The sequence below is a fragment of the Nuphar pumila genome, chromosome 2 (genome assembly GCF_984573655.1).
Source record: "Nuphar pumila chromosome 2, dmNupPumi1.hap1.1, whole genome shotgun sequence".
Lineage (NCBI taxonomy): Eukaryota > Viridiplantae > Streptophyta > Magnoliopsida > Nymphaeales > Nymphaeaceae > Nuphar > Nuphar pumila.
Genome location: NC_143250.1, coordinates 88,619,950 through 88,631,724, shown reverse-complemented (window position 1 = coordinate 88,631,724; position 11,775 = coordinate 88,619,950). Strand labels below are relative to the sequence as shown.

Genomic DNA, 11,775 nt, shown 5'->3' with positions numbered 1-11,775 from the left:
ATTGAACCATTAAATCTTGATGAAGTCAAGTGTTTTAACTGCAAAAAGGCTGAACATATCAAAAGAGATTGTACACTTCTCAAAATCAAGCCTAAGGACCAATTGAAGAAGAAAAAAGCATTTCAAGCAAGATGGGATGGAAGTGACTCTTCCTCCAATGAAGAATCAAATGAAAAAGTCGCCAATATGTTCTTTGTATCACAAGAAGAATCAGTAAGTCAATTTAATTATGATGAGTTATTAGAAGCTTTTAATGATTTATATGTTAAATTTAAGAGTCTATGTTCTAAAAACAAAGAGTCGAAAACAGAAAATTTGACTCTTAACTCTAAGAACAATTTATTACTTCAAGAGATGGAAGATCTCAAGAAGGAAAATTTTTCTCAAGCATCTAAGATAAAAGAAATTGTCATTAAAACCAATGTCTTACAAGAAGAGATATCTAGTTTGAGAGAAAAATTTAATGATATTCACTCTATAGTGACTAAGTTCACTAATAGTCAAGAAAATCTAGAAAAACTTCTTGATTTTCAAAGATTCTCGGTTAACAAAACTGGATTATGATATAACTTTTTTGATACTCAAAATAGACCAAACTATGTGGTAAAAAATCAAAGTCAAAATTCTCAATCATTGGTTCAAAGAACTCAGTTTTCTAGTCATGGATGTCATGGTAGAAATATATCACATCATGGTACTTTCAATGCATATATGCCTAGACATGATTATCCATCTTATCATTATAAAAATGCTAAATCATTTTATTATAGAAAGAGTAATTATTCTCAAAGGAAACCAAAATCCAAATGGATTTGGGTTCCTAAGACTAACTTTCATAGACTCGAATATAAAAAGGGGTCAAACAAATCTTTCAATTTTGTTATAGGTATACAAAATAAGAAAGAAGTGGATCTTGGACAACGGCTGTTCCAAACATATGACTGGAAGGCCGGAGTAATTTTTCACCCTTCAAAGTAAGGATGGAGAAATCGTCACCTTTGGTGATAATAGTAAGGGAAAAGTAATCGGTATTGGTAATCCAAAATTTTTCTTAATAGAAAATATTCTTTTAGTAGATAGATTAATGCATAATTTGTTATCTATTTGTCAATTATGTGACAAAGGTTTTTTCCTTTCTTTTGAACTTGATTTATGCTTAATTTATGATTCTTGTTCTAAAAAGATCATCTTTAAAGAAAAAAGAATGAAGAATGCATATGAACTTTATCTTGATGAGTTACCCACCTTCAATGAAAAATGTCTTATTGCTTCAAATGAAATTCAATGGTTATGGCACAAGAGACTTCGACATGTTAACTTCAAATTAATTTCTAAGTTATCCAAGAATGATCTTGTTAGAGGCCTACCTAGAATATCATATAAAAAGAATCATTTATGTGATGCTTGCCAAATAGGTAAACAAATCAAGAGTTCTTTCAAAGCAAAAGATATAATTTCAACAAATCGTCCTCTCAAACTTTTACATTTAAATCTATTTGGACAATCTAGAATTCAAAGTTTGAATGGTAGTAAATATGCTTTTGTTATAGTAGATGGTTATTCTCATTTTTCTTGGGTGTTTTTTTTGAAAAGAAAAAATGATTCTTTTTCTGAATTTTCTAAACTCTGTGGAAGAATTACAAATGAAAAATCTACCTCTATTATTACTATGCGTAGTGTTCATGGAGGAGAATTTGAAAATGAATATTTTCTAAAGTTATGTGGTTTACATGGAATATCTCAAAAAAATTCTTTTCTTAGAGCAGCTCCCCAAAATAGAGTTGTTGAAAAGAAAAATAAAACATTGCAAGAATGTGCTAGAACCATAATTCTAGATAAAAATTTACCAAAATACTTTTGGGTTGAAGCAATAAATACAATATGTTATGTTTTAAACCACGTTCTTATTTGACTATTTTTACATAAAACATGTTTTGAATTGTATTATGATCATATACTAAAGATCTCATATTTCAAAATTTTTTGTAGTAAATGCTTCTTGTTAAATACCAAAGATAATCTTGATAAGTTTGATTCAAAATCAGACGAAGCAATATTTCTCCACAACAACAATTTATTGTGATAACACTAGTGCTATAAATCTTTCAAAAAATCTTGTTCAGCACTCAAGAACTAAGCATATTGAATTGAGACATCATTTTTTACAAGATCATGTTTTAAAAGGTGATATTTCTTTAAATTTTATACCTACAAATGCACAACATGCCAACATTTTTACTAAACCACTCAAAAATAAAGATTTTATGAGAACTAGAAGAGAACTAGGCATTTGCTCATTATTAGACTTATAATTTGTTTTTGAAATCTTTGTTTCACTTGAAAATTTTTAAAACTGAACTTTTCAGTCGACTGACATTTGACGATTAGTCGACCGATAGTTAGTTATTTTTTTGGAAGGACCCGATAACTTATATGTTTTAAAAAACGGGGCAGCAGTCAACTTATGTTCCCAGAAACCCGCTCGTGTGTTTCTTTCTTCTCTGTAACAGCCGAACTCACTTTCCCTTTTCTCTACCACATCTTCCCCTCTTCTAAAAACCCTCGATGAATCAGTTCCTTTTTTTTACTTGTTGGTCCATCTCTGCAGCACCGAATAACCTCTGCAGTGTCGGATAACATCTGTAGCGCCGGACGTCGCCACTGCAATGTTGGATTCTTCACAATGTCTCATCCTTCACTGCGACAATGCCATCTTCTGCAGTTTCTATTTTCTTTGTCTCCTCTTTCTTGATGACGATGCCTTGTTATAAAACCGCCTCCATACATGCTTCCCCTTCCTCATTCACACCCACAACTCAGGCTTGGCTTGGATTCTCTCTTAACCTTCTTAAAAATCCTCTTCTTTATGACACATTTGGCTTTATTTTTGCCCTTCCCATCTTACCCGGTAGAAGTATTCTTTTTTACGTTTATTCAAGATACGATCTTGACGCATTCTTTATAGTGATTTTGTATCTTTTTTATGCTTCTTCTGATCATGATTATTATCCTTTATTGATCCATTTGTTTTACACAAATTTGTAAATAGATCATGATACCGATTTTCTTTTCTCTCTCGTTAGAGATGTTATAATCGAGTTTGATTCCAAACTCCTTGGACAGATTCTTGATGTTCCGTCTTCGAGAACTCTTTTCAATTCCATTGACTTTAATGATGAAAATATTTTTGGACAAATTCTACTTTCAGGCACTCTCATTGTCATCCTTTCAAAAATACAAACCTTCAACCTCGCGCTTGAATTGTAGGAAGAATTTTTGCTCACAGTGTCCTCCCAAAAACAGGATCTTTTGATTATTTTTCAACTGGTCTTTTTACTGCTCTATATGTCTTATTTGAAAATATATCTGCAAATTGGGCACACATTTTTTTTCTATGTTATGGAAACAAAAACCTTTTCTTCCGTACGGGTGTATCCTTACTCGAATCTTCAAATATTTCAAAGTGCCTCTGTATAATGAAAAGTATGTTTCTCAAAAAGAAATCTTTGATGAAACTATTTTTAAATGAATGAAACTTTCCTATCTAGTACCTTCATCCTATCGATCTCCTATATCTCTTGAACCATCACCATCTCCTATATCACCTCCATCTCAAGGCAAAAGGAAGAAATTCTCTACTGGAAAGATGATGAAATTCTGAAACGCATTGATGCTTTGGAACTTCAACAACATATATTTTGTGAGGATGTTACTCAACAACTTTCATCTATTCAGTCTGATATAGCTTAAATCAAGGAGATGATCAAGCAACACTTCTCTTAAACTTTGTTTACTGATATTGCTTTGATAACATTTTTTTGGGTTGTAATATTTTGAACTTGTATCTACATTTTTTGATACTCTGACTCCACTTACTCCTTTTGATCATGACAAAGGGAGAGAAGAAAAATAATATGCATGAGAAGAAAAACAATATGTGTTAACAATGTTGATATTATGCTAACTTCTTATGTTTTGACAACATATTGATAGGGGGAGTAAGTTTTCTATATGTTTATCAATGCTCTATCTGTGACTAGTTTGTCATCATAAAAAAGGGGGAGATTGTTAAGACAAGGAAGTTGTACACGATAATTCAAGTACAAGATTTTGATGATGAACATCTGAAACAACTGAATTTTAACTAAGGCAATAAAGAAAGATGAAAAGAATTGAAGAATTCATTGAAGAATCTGTGAAGACAAGTGTGCAAATGTAAATCTCTTTAAAAGTCTTAGATTCTTGTAAGTGCCTTACTTTGATTGCATATCTTACTTGCATTTAACCTAAAAATACTTAAGAAAAACTTTTCTAAAAGAACCCTTAGCGAAAATCATTTTAGAAAGCTCTTTACCCACATTTTCTGGTTTTCTTAGTCGACCGGCCAGAATGTTCGATTTCTGAAAAAATCCGTAGAGTCGGCTGAAAGTTTATTCGGTCTACTGATAATTTTTATCAGTCGACTAACTTTTTTTAGACGACTAAGTTTAAAAAAGAACCAGAATTTAAATCTATTCGGCTAGACACGGTAGTCGACTAACTTTAACTGTCATTCTGCTAATAACTATTTCAGTCGACTAATATAGTTATTTTTTGAAACTTTTTAAAGGTGTATCTTTTCAATTTTTCAAATGAAGCACTATTCATCACCCCTCTAGTGCTCGTTGCATCGATCCTACAATACTAAAACTGACTGTTTTGACACTCTTTCATAGCTCCAACGTATGGAGTTCCACAACTATAAATTAAAGTGTGATCTATACTCAAATCAATCAAATTGAATCGAATTACATTGATTTAAAAGATCGAATTTCTTATTTTTCACTCCTATTCATTTAAGTATTTGTTTTGTCACTCACTGAGTATTTTTAGTCCAGTTTTTCACTCTAATTCTTTTGTGAGTTAGTGAAATTGTGAGTTGAGTATTTCAGCAACCTTAGAAGCCTATTTCACTTCATTTGCATTCATAAGAAAGGCTCGTAGAGGGTTTGTAAGTTGATTATTTCTTTTTTCTGTAAAATAAAAAAGGTCTCCTTGGTTTGAAGGAGGTGTTTGCTTTCAGCAGGGTTGTTGATGAAAGTGGGACCGATTTCGGTCTATTTGTTCTTTTGGTGACAGAAGTGTGATAGTGGAAATCTCAAGCGAGTTTTGCTTGGGGACTGGATGTAGGTCTGAAAGACCGATCCAAGATAAAATTCTTGTGTTCTTTATATGTAATTGCTTTGTATTATTCAAATTCCTTTAAATTTCAAAGACGAAGATTAAATGCACTATTCACCACCCCTCTAGTGCTCGTTGCATCGATCCTACAATACTTTCAATTTCTACATGGACTTCTAACCTAAATCAAACACTAATTAACTAACCACCTAATGTGAGCCCACATTTGGTTTTTTAAAACCCTAATTAGAAGTTAAAAACAAAGGTTAAAATGCCAAAATAAAGGTGGAGTTTTAAAATCAATTTTGACTTTTTTAAAACTTCTAACTTGAGTAAAACACTAACTAAACCTAAACTAACCTAAACACCTTCAAATGTGGTGCCACCTACTATGGGCCCCATTTGATTTTTCAAAAAAAATATTTTTAAATAAAAGAAAAAATAAAGAGGTTAAAAAGGATTTTTTTTTCGAAAAACTTCAAAAGGACACCTAGACTCACTAATATTTTTGTATTTTTTTGAAATGTGTAAAATTTGAAATAAAATGAAATTGGACAAAAAATGAAAATTTAGGGTTTTCACCCCTACAGGGTGGGCCCCACTTGAAGAAAGTTGATAAAAATTCAAAACTGGTTTGAAAATCAAGTTTAAAATAAATCTAGATCATTTTTCTTTGGAAAATGTTTTTGAAATAAGAAATGTAAAGCCCTGGGGGTTAGCCAAATGGCAAATATCGATTTAAAACCTAGGTTTTTGAAATTCATTTCGAAATAAGGTTTTAAAACTCGAATTCGGATTGGAGATTTAAAAAAACTAGAGTGCTGGACCTCGAAGATGACATGCAATGCGATGAAATGACATGAAATGACTTGAAATGGCGTGAAATGATTTGAAATAATACAAAATGATATGAAATGAGATGCAAAATGTAAACCCTGGATGAGGAATTTGAAGTCCTAGACCCCTAGCAGAGACAAAGAATTGAAGATTCCCATCCAAGGATGAAAATTGATAATTGGGTTCAGATCCGACATTGGATTCGATCCAAATGTGAATTGAGTCTCGGATATAACTAAATTTTTCAAGAAGGAAATTGATCCGAGCTCTGATTAGTGGTTATACCAGCTAGGGGAATGATAAAAATAAAGTTTTGGACAAAATGACCAAGAAATGATTTTACCCCTGTAGGGCATAGTGTGACACTAGAAATGAGGTTTGAATGGGTTTCAACTAGTTTACCCTAAATCATATGATTTCTGAACTCAGGTGAACTAACAAGACACTGACTCAACATAACTCCTATGTTGGATGATCGAGAAATGGTATAATTCTCAGAGAAATGGTGAGAAATACACACTGGAGTGAAATAGACCACAGAAATGCACTCGGTTTGAGCTAAAATAAAGATCTGAAATACTGAGATGAACTATTTTTAGAACTCAAACACTAGCTCAACTGACAAGAGTTAGCTCAATTTCAGCTGAAATGAGCTAAAATGGGCTAAAGTGGACTCAGACACTATAGAGAATGGACTTGAACTGGATCCAAGCCAATTGAATCTTGGGGAGCTCAAGTTAGACTCAGAGAAACATGATTAACTGGATTTGACAGATTGAGAGACAATTGGCTACAATTAAAGCTAGAAATGAGCTCATTTCTCAGAAAATGAACCGATTTTAGTTGAAATGGTTATAAATGAACATGATTCGCTCATCGTGAGCTCAGAGGAGCTAGAAATGATAGACATTCTAATTATTTTGAGCTTGGTCGACTCTGACTGACAGAGATCTAAGATGACCTAGGTGTAAAATGATAATTTTTTTGACAAAAAGGATGAAATGACACCTAAACTAGGATAAACTTAGGGTTAGACTCTTATACTGACCTACAGAGGATGACATCTGCGAGAGGGGGGTGTCTAAGAATGGATAAAGAAAATTTGGGGTGTTTACAGTGATTGTAATCTTGTGTTGACCTATAAGAGGTCTTTGTGTCATTTGCTATTGTGTTCTTGTATGCCCATAAGAGGCACTCCTTTATATTACTTTGTCCATTTCATCGCATGGTATTAAAGCATTAGTGTTCTTGAGTTATAATGTGTACGTGAAGATCAAGAAGAGGATCATGAGATTGGTGAAACATTAGTTCATTGGTTCATTGCTTTAGGAAGCATGCCATCAAACTTATTCAACATATTTTTTGTAATCTTATTTTCTTGTTTTCTCTCTATTTATTCTCTTCTTGGACACTTTCTTTTCTCAGAATAATTTTTGAAAAATAGTTATGGTTGTTCCCGGCAATTTTGATGGAAATAACTATAACATGTGGACCACTGCTATGAAAAAAAATTGGTGGGTAAAGATATGTGAGACTATGTTGATCGCTTCATATGAAAACCTCAACCTATTCTCACAAAATTCATTTGTGGGGATGATGATGTTACAAAGCGGAACCTCTTAAAGACAAAGTGAGGTAAAAAACTCTTAGATTACAAAAAGGACATTAAGGCATGGGATGTAGAATATGCCAAGGTTTTATCACTATTTGTGAGGAGCATGTGTGAAGAACCTTACAAGAATATATTAGAATTTGTGAGGGCCGATGAAGCATTAGTTTATATCAAACAAACCTATCCCCAACATGATGATGCACATAAATGAGAATTACAAGATAAGATTCACAATTGCAAGCAAGAAGATAGAAGTGTTAGAGAGTAGTACGACACTCTAATAATTAAGACCAAATAGCTAAATCATGACGTAAGAAAAATCAAGAGCAACTTTTTCAATTCATGAGAGGGCGTAGGTTCCGAATTTGAACGTGTTTGTATTTCTATCATCCATGAAAACAAAAATCAAGAAGAGCCTTCACCTTTACATGAGATTTTAGCTTAGGTTTTTTTTGAAAGAAACAATGCTAAATTTATAACTTAATGGAAGTATCACAAAGAATTTGATAGAAAACTCTCAAGTTAGATGCCCGTGTCAGGGTCTCATGGGTAAACCTGTCAGCATAAGCAATCAAAACATGGAAGAGGTATACTCTTCCCACGATCATGGGTCCCGGATGACCGCGAGTGTTGGAAGGGCTAAGTTTGTAAAAGAGGAAGAGATGGGAAAGGAATTGCAATGCACAGCGGATTCGAAAAGAGGAGCATTAGAGGACCATCATAACCTAGCATGAAGACTAATGAGATTGAAAGAGAATCCGGGCGATATGTGAGCATTAAGGCGCTGTCTGTTCAGGTGAACGATCCCAGCAGAAGTTCTGATATGCATGATAACCCTCAGATGTTTTCTTCACAACTGAAATCGGAGTTGAAGGTGAAGAAGGAGAGGGATGGAAAACGGAAACGTGATGATCCAGAGTATTTGGAGCGGAAACGTTTGAAAAGGGAGAAAAAACGAAGCGAGAAAGAGAAGGCGAAATTGGCTAGCAAAGAGGCGAATGTTGGTCTGCTGATACAAAAGTTTCATATGCAGAACTGCAAAACGTGAATCCTGCAGTTGAACACAAACTGGTAAAGGGTGGTGAAGCTAAAGTCGAGGTTTCTGAAGGCGGTGGTTCTTCTTTGCCGAAAATCAGACTCAAATTAAGGGTCGAAGTATAATTGGTCAGTCGCAGTGAGAGCTTTGTAGAATTAAGCTCGAGCAGTTAGATTTAGAGGTACTTTAGCCAGCGATTTTTTGTACCTTGCTTGAGTTTTGTCATCAAGCAAAGAAATCACATCTAGCTGAGCTTGTGTATCATCCCGGAATTATGGCATATGCATGAATGAAAAAAATAAAGTTTCTTTTTTTCCCTAGTGCGCAGTGTAGCAAAACTGCTTTTAACTGTGAGGTATCTGCTAATTGATGTAAATCAGTGTACTGTAGTAAATTTGTTAGTATAATTTCGAAGATTTACACCACCTTTCCTTGGACGGCTGGTTGAACCAATGTTTGAATGATGGCCAAAGGTTTGAGGGAATCCCGAGTATTTGTTGTTTTAACCAAGTAATCATTCGTGGCTGAATTGGTGTATGTCGAATTGTAATGACAGCAGCCTAGTGATTTGGGGTGATATTAGGGTCCTCAAGCAGCCCTTATTAATCCAGATCCAAAACGATGCCATTTAAAAGTTATGGGGAACATATGGGATTCAAAGCATGGTAGATTCATTCTCCATCAGCTTGCTTGACACTGTTTAATTCCATTAATGAGGAATTAAACAATGGCATTGATGCTATTGGATATGACAAAGGAAATTTAGTTGCTAATGAAAAAAACACAATCAGAATATAAATATATCGGAATGACAGAGACTGACACGGCACACACGATGGGAAACCAACTAGAAACAACTACACAAGTTACTTTAAATCCTCCAACTTGGTGTGGGCAGCAATCTGATACATTATGGATGACAGTGCATCCTTAGCCTCCCGCAGCAACTGAATGCTGTTGTTGAGCTGCTTCCGCTTGCTCACGGTCGACGGTGACTCCAGCATCCTCTCGATCCCTCCCAAGTGAGACCCAACCAAGTCCTCAATAATCCCTGCATCAAGCTCCTCGTTCACAAGGTTGTGCAGCGCAAATCTGAGGTGCAGCGCCACATTATCCACCAACCTCATCACAACAATCTTCCAATATGCCACCACCCTCATCTTCATATCAAACGCCTGTTTTACAATAAAACAAGGGTGTTTCCTCAGGTGTCCCACATCAACCTCTCCATATCCCTTGATTTTCACATTCTCCCCTTTATAAAAGTCCTTCAACACTTTCACGAACCGATTTTGGTGGCCGATCAATCTCAACCATGTACGCCTGTACTCAGGATTGCAAGTATAATTCATGATCTTCTCTGTGTCAACAATCTCCTTTACTCTCTCCAGCGACAGAGCCCTCATCTTGGTAATGACGTTTTGAGCTGCCCTTTTCACAGAGAGCTGAAGCTGAGGATAAGATTTGGAGTGCATCACGAACACACGCAGAACCACTCCCTCTAGATAGCTCCACACCTTGTTGATGAACTCCACGGGCAAATGGGAAACACGCCTAACTTTCTCATGCAACAAGGTTAGGAAAGCAACTCGAGGCAGGAAATTGAGGAGCCAAATTCCTTGCGACTCCTCTAAGACACGCATCTCTTCCACCAGGAACTTTGATGGCAGCAGACCCTGGTCTGGGTACTTTGTCCGCAGCACATTAGCGTAGCAATCGAGCATGTCGGCCAACCGGCGGTTGCAGTGCATGGACTCATCGTCCGGGAACTCTTCATACTCTCCTCTCAAGAGTATCTTCCTCAGTGACTCCTTTGAGGCACCAACAATTCTCATGAACGCTACCATTGCCTCGGAGACGGTCGTCAAGCAATTGGGGAGCTCACTTATCTCCCCCATGTTGAGGTTGAGTTTTTCGTTCACCTTCGTGACGATGTCCGGCAAGCATTTTGCGAGTATGGAAGCTTGAATCTGCGTCAGCTTTTGAGCTAAAACGGGAACACCGATGATCGATTTATCGATCTTCGACAGCAGGGGATGGCTCCTGAACAGTTCGGCTTCCTTGCGCCTGGCTTCTGCGTACGACTCGTCGTTTCCGACTCGGTTTCTTACACAAACATAACCGAGACCGATGTTAACGTCGTCTGCTGTTACCTTCTCCAGCAGACCTTCGGGAGCCTTGTCGACCTTGGTGACGACGGCGAGCGTCCTCTCGCCGGTTTTGTCAACTCGCTGCGACATCCGAATCGACTCGCACGTCGGGAAGTCGACGGTAGCTGATAAAACGTTGAGGATTATGCTTTCTTTGGGACTGATGTACTCCATGATCAGGCTTGCGATCTGCTCGTAGATGTCTTCGGGTTGGCCGTTCACAGGCACCCTGGTGATGCCGGGAAGGTCGACCATGGTGAGGTCCGGCATGCCTCTCTTCCTCACCACCAGAGTCAGGGGAGTGTTGGAGATGTTCTTCTCGTTCCCTGCTACCTCCTCGGTGGCACTAACGATGGCATCGGCTATCTCTTTCTCTGATGAAGCAACAGACTTTCCTTGGTACTCGAGGACCAGTTGGGGCTCATCTTGGTGGTGATTCTGCAATCTCATGATCAGAGGAGCCCTGGTGCAGATGCCCTGTCCCCGGGGGAGGCTTATCCCGGCCAAAGACTCGAGCACGCTCGATTTGCCGCTCGATTGGTCGCCGACGACGACGATGGTGGGGAGTTGGATCCCTTCCTTCATCACGTTGAGTCGCCGGAGACGGTCGACGGCGTCGAGGAGTGGCCGTATCTGTTTCTCGTAGGACGAAGCTAGGTGACCCATTGGCTCGGCCATTTCTTTCTTGCTATCACGAGCATCAGTTTCGATCTTCATGGCTTTTTGAGACTGTTGTTTAAAAGGCGGAAAGTTTTCCAAGCACGATCAGAAATTGAAAGGTCACTGATTTTACAGCTTCTGTAATAGTTGGTGACTTGGTATTGTTTATATAGAGGGGAGAGACAAGAAAGTAGAGCGTCGCATCTACATTTACTACTAGTCACGGTTAGTTGGAGTATTTGTGTGCCTTAAAACTAGTGCTTGGCATGAGAGAGAGGGAGGGTGCAATCACATTGAATTTACGAGTCATGGCTGCTCGA

At 36.9% G+C, this 11,775-nt stretch overlaps 1 pseudogene; it reads right to left on the bottom strand.

The window, feature by feature from the left end:
* Positions 1–9,511: 9,511 nt before the first annotated feature.
* Positions 9,512–11,512, bottom strand: LOC149845996 (dynamin-related protein 4C pseudogene; annotated as a pseudogene).
* Between the last annotated feature and the right edge of the window lie 263 nt (positions 11,513–11,775).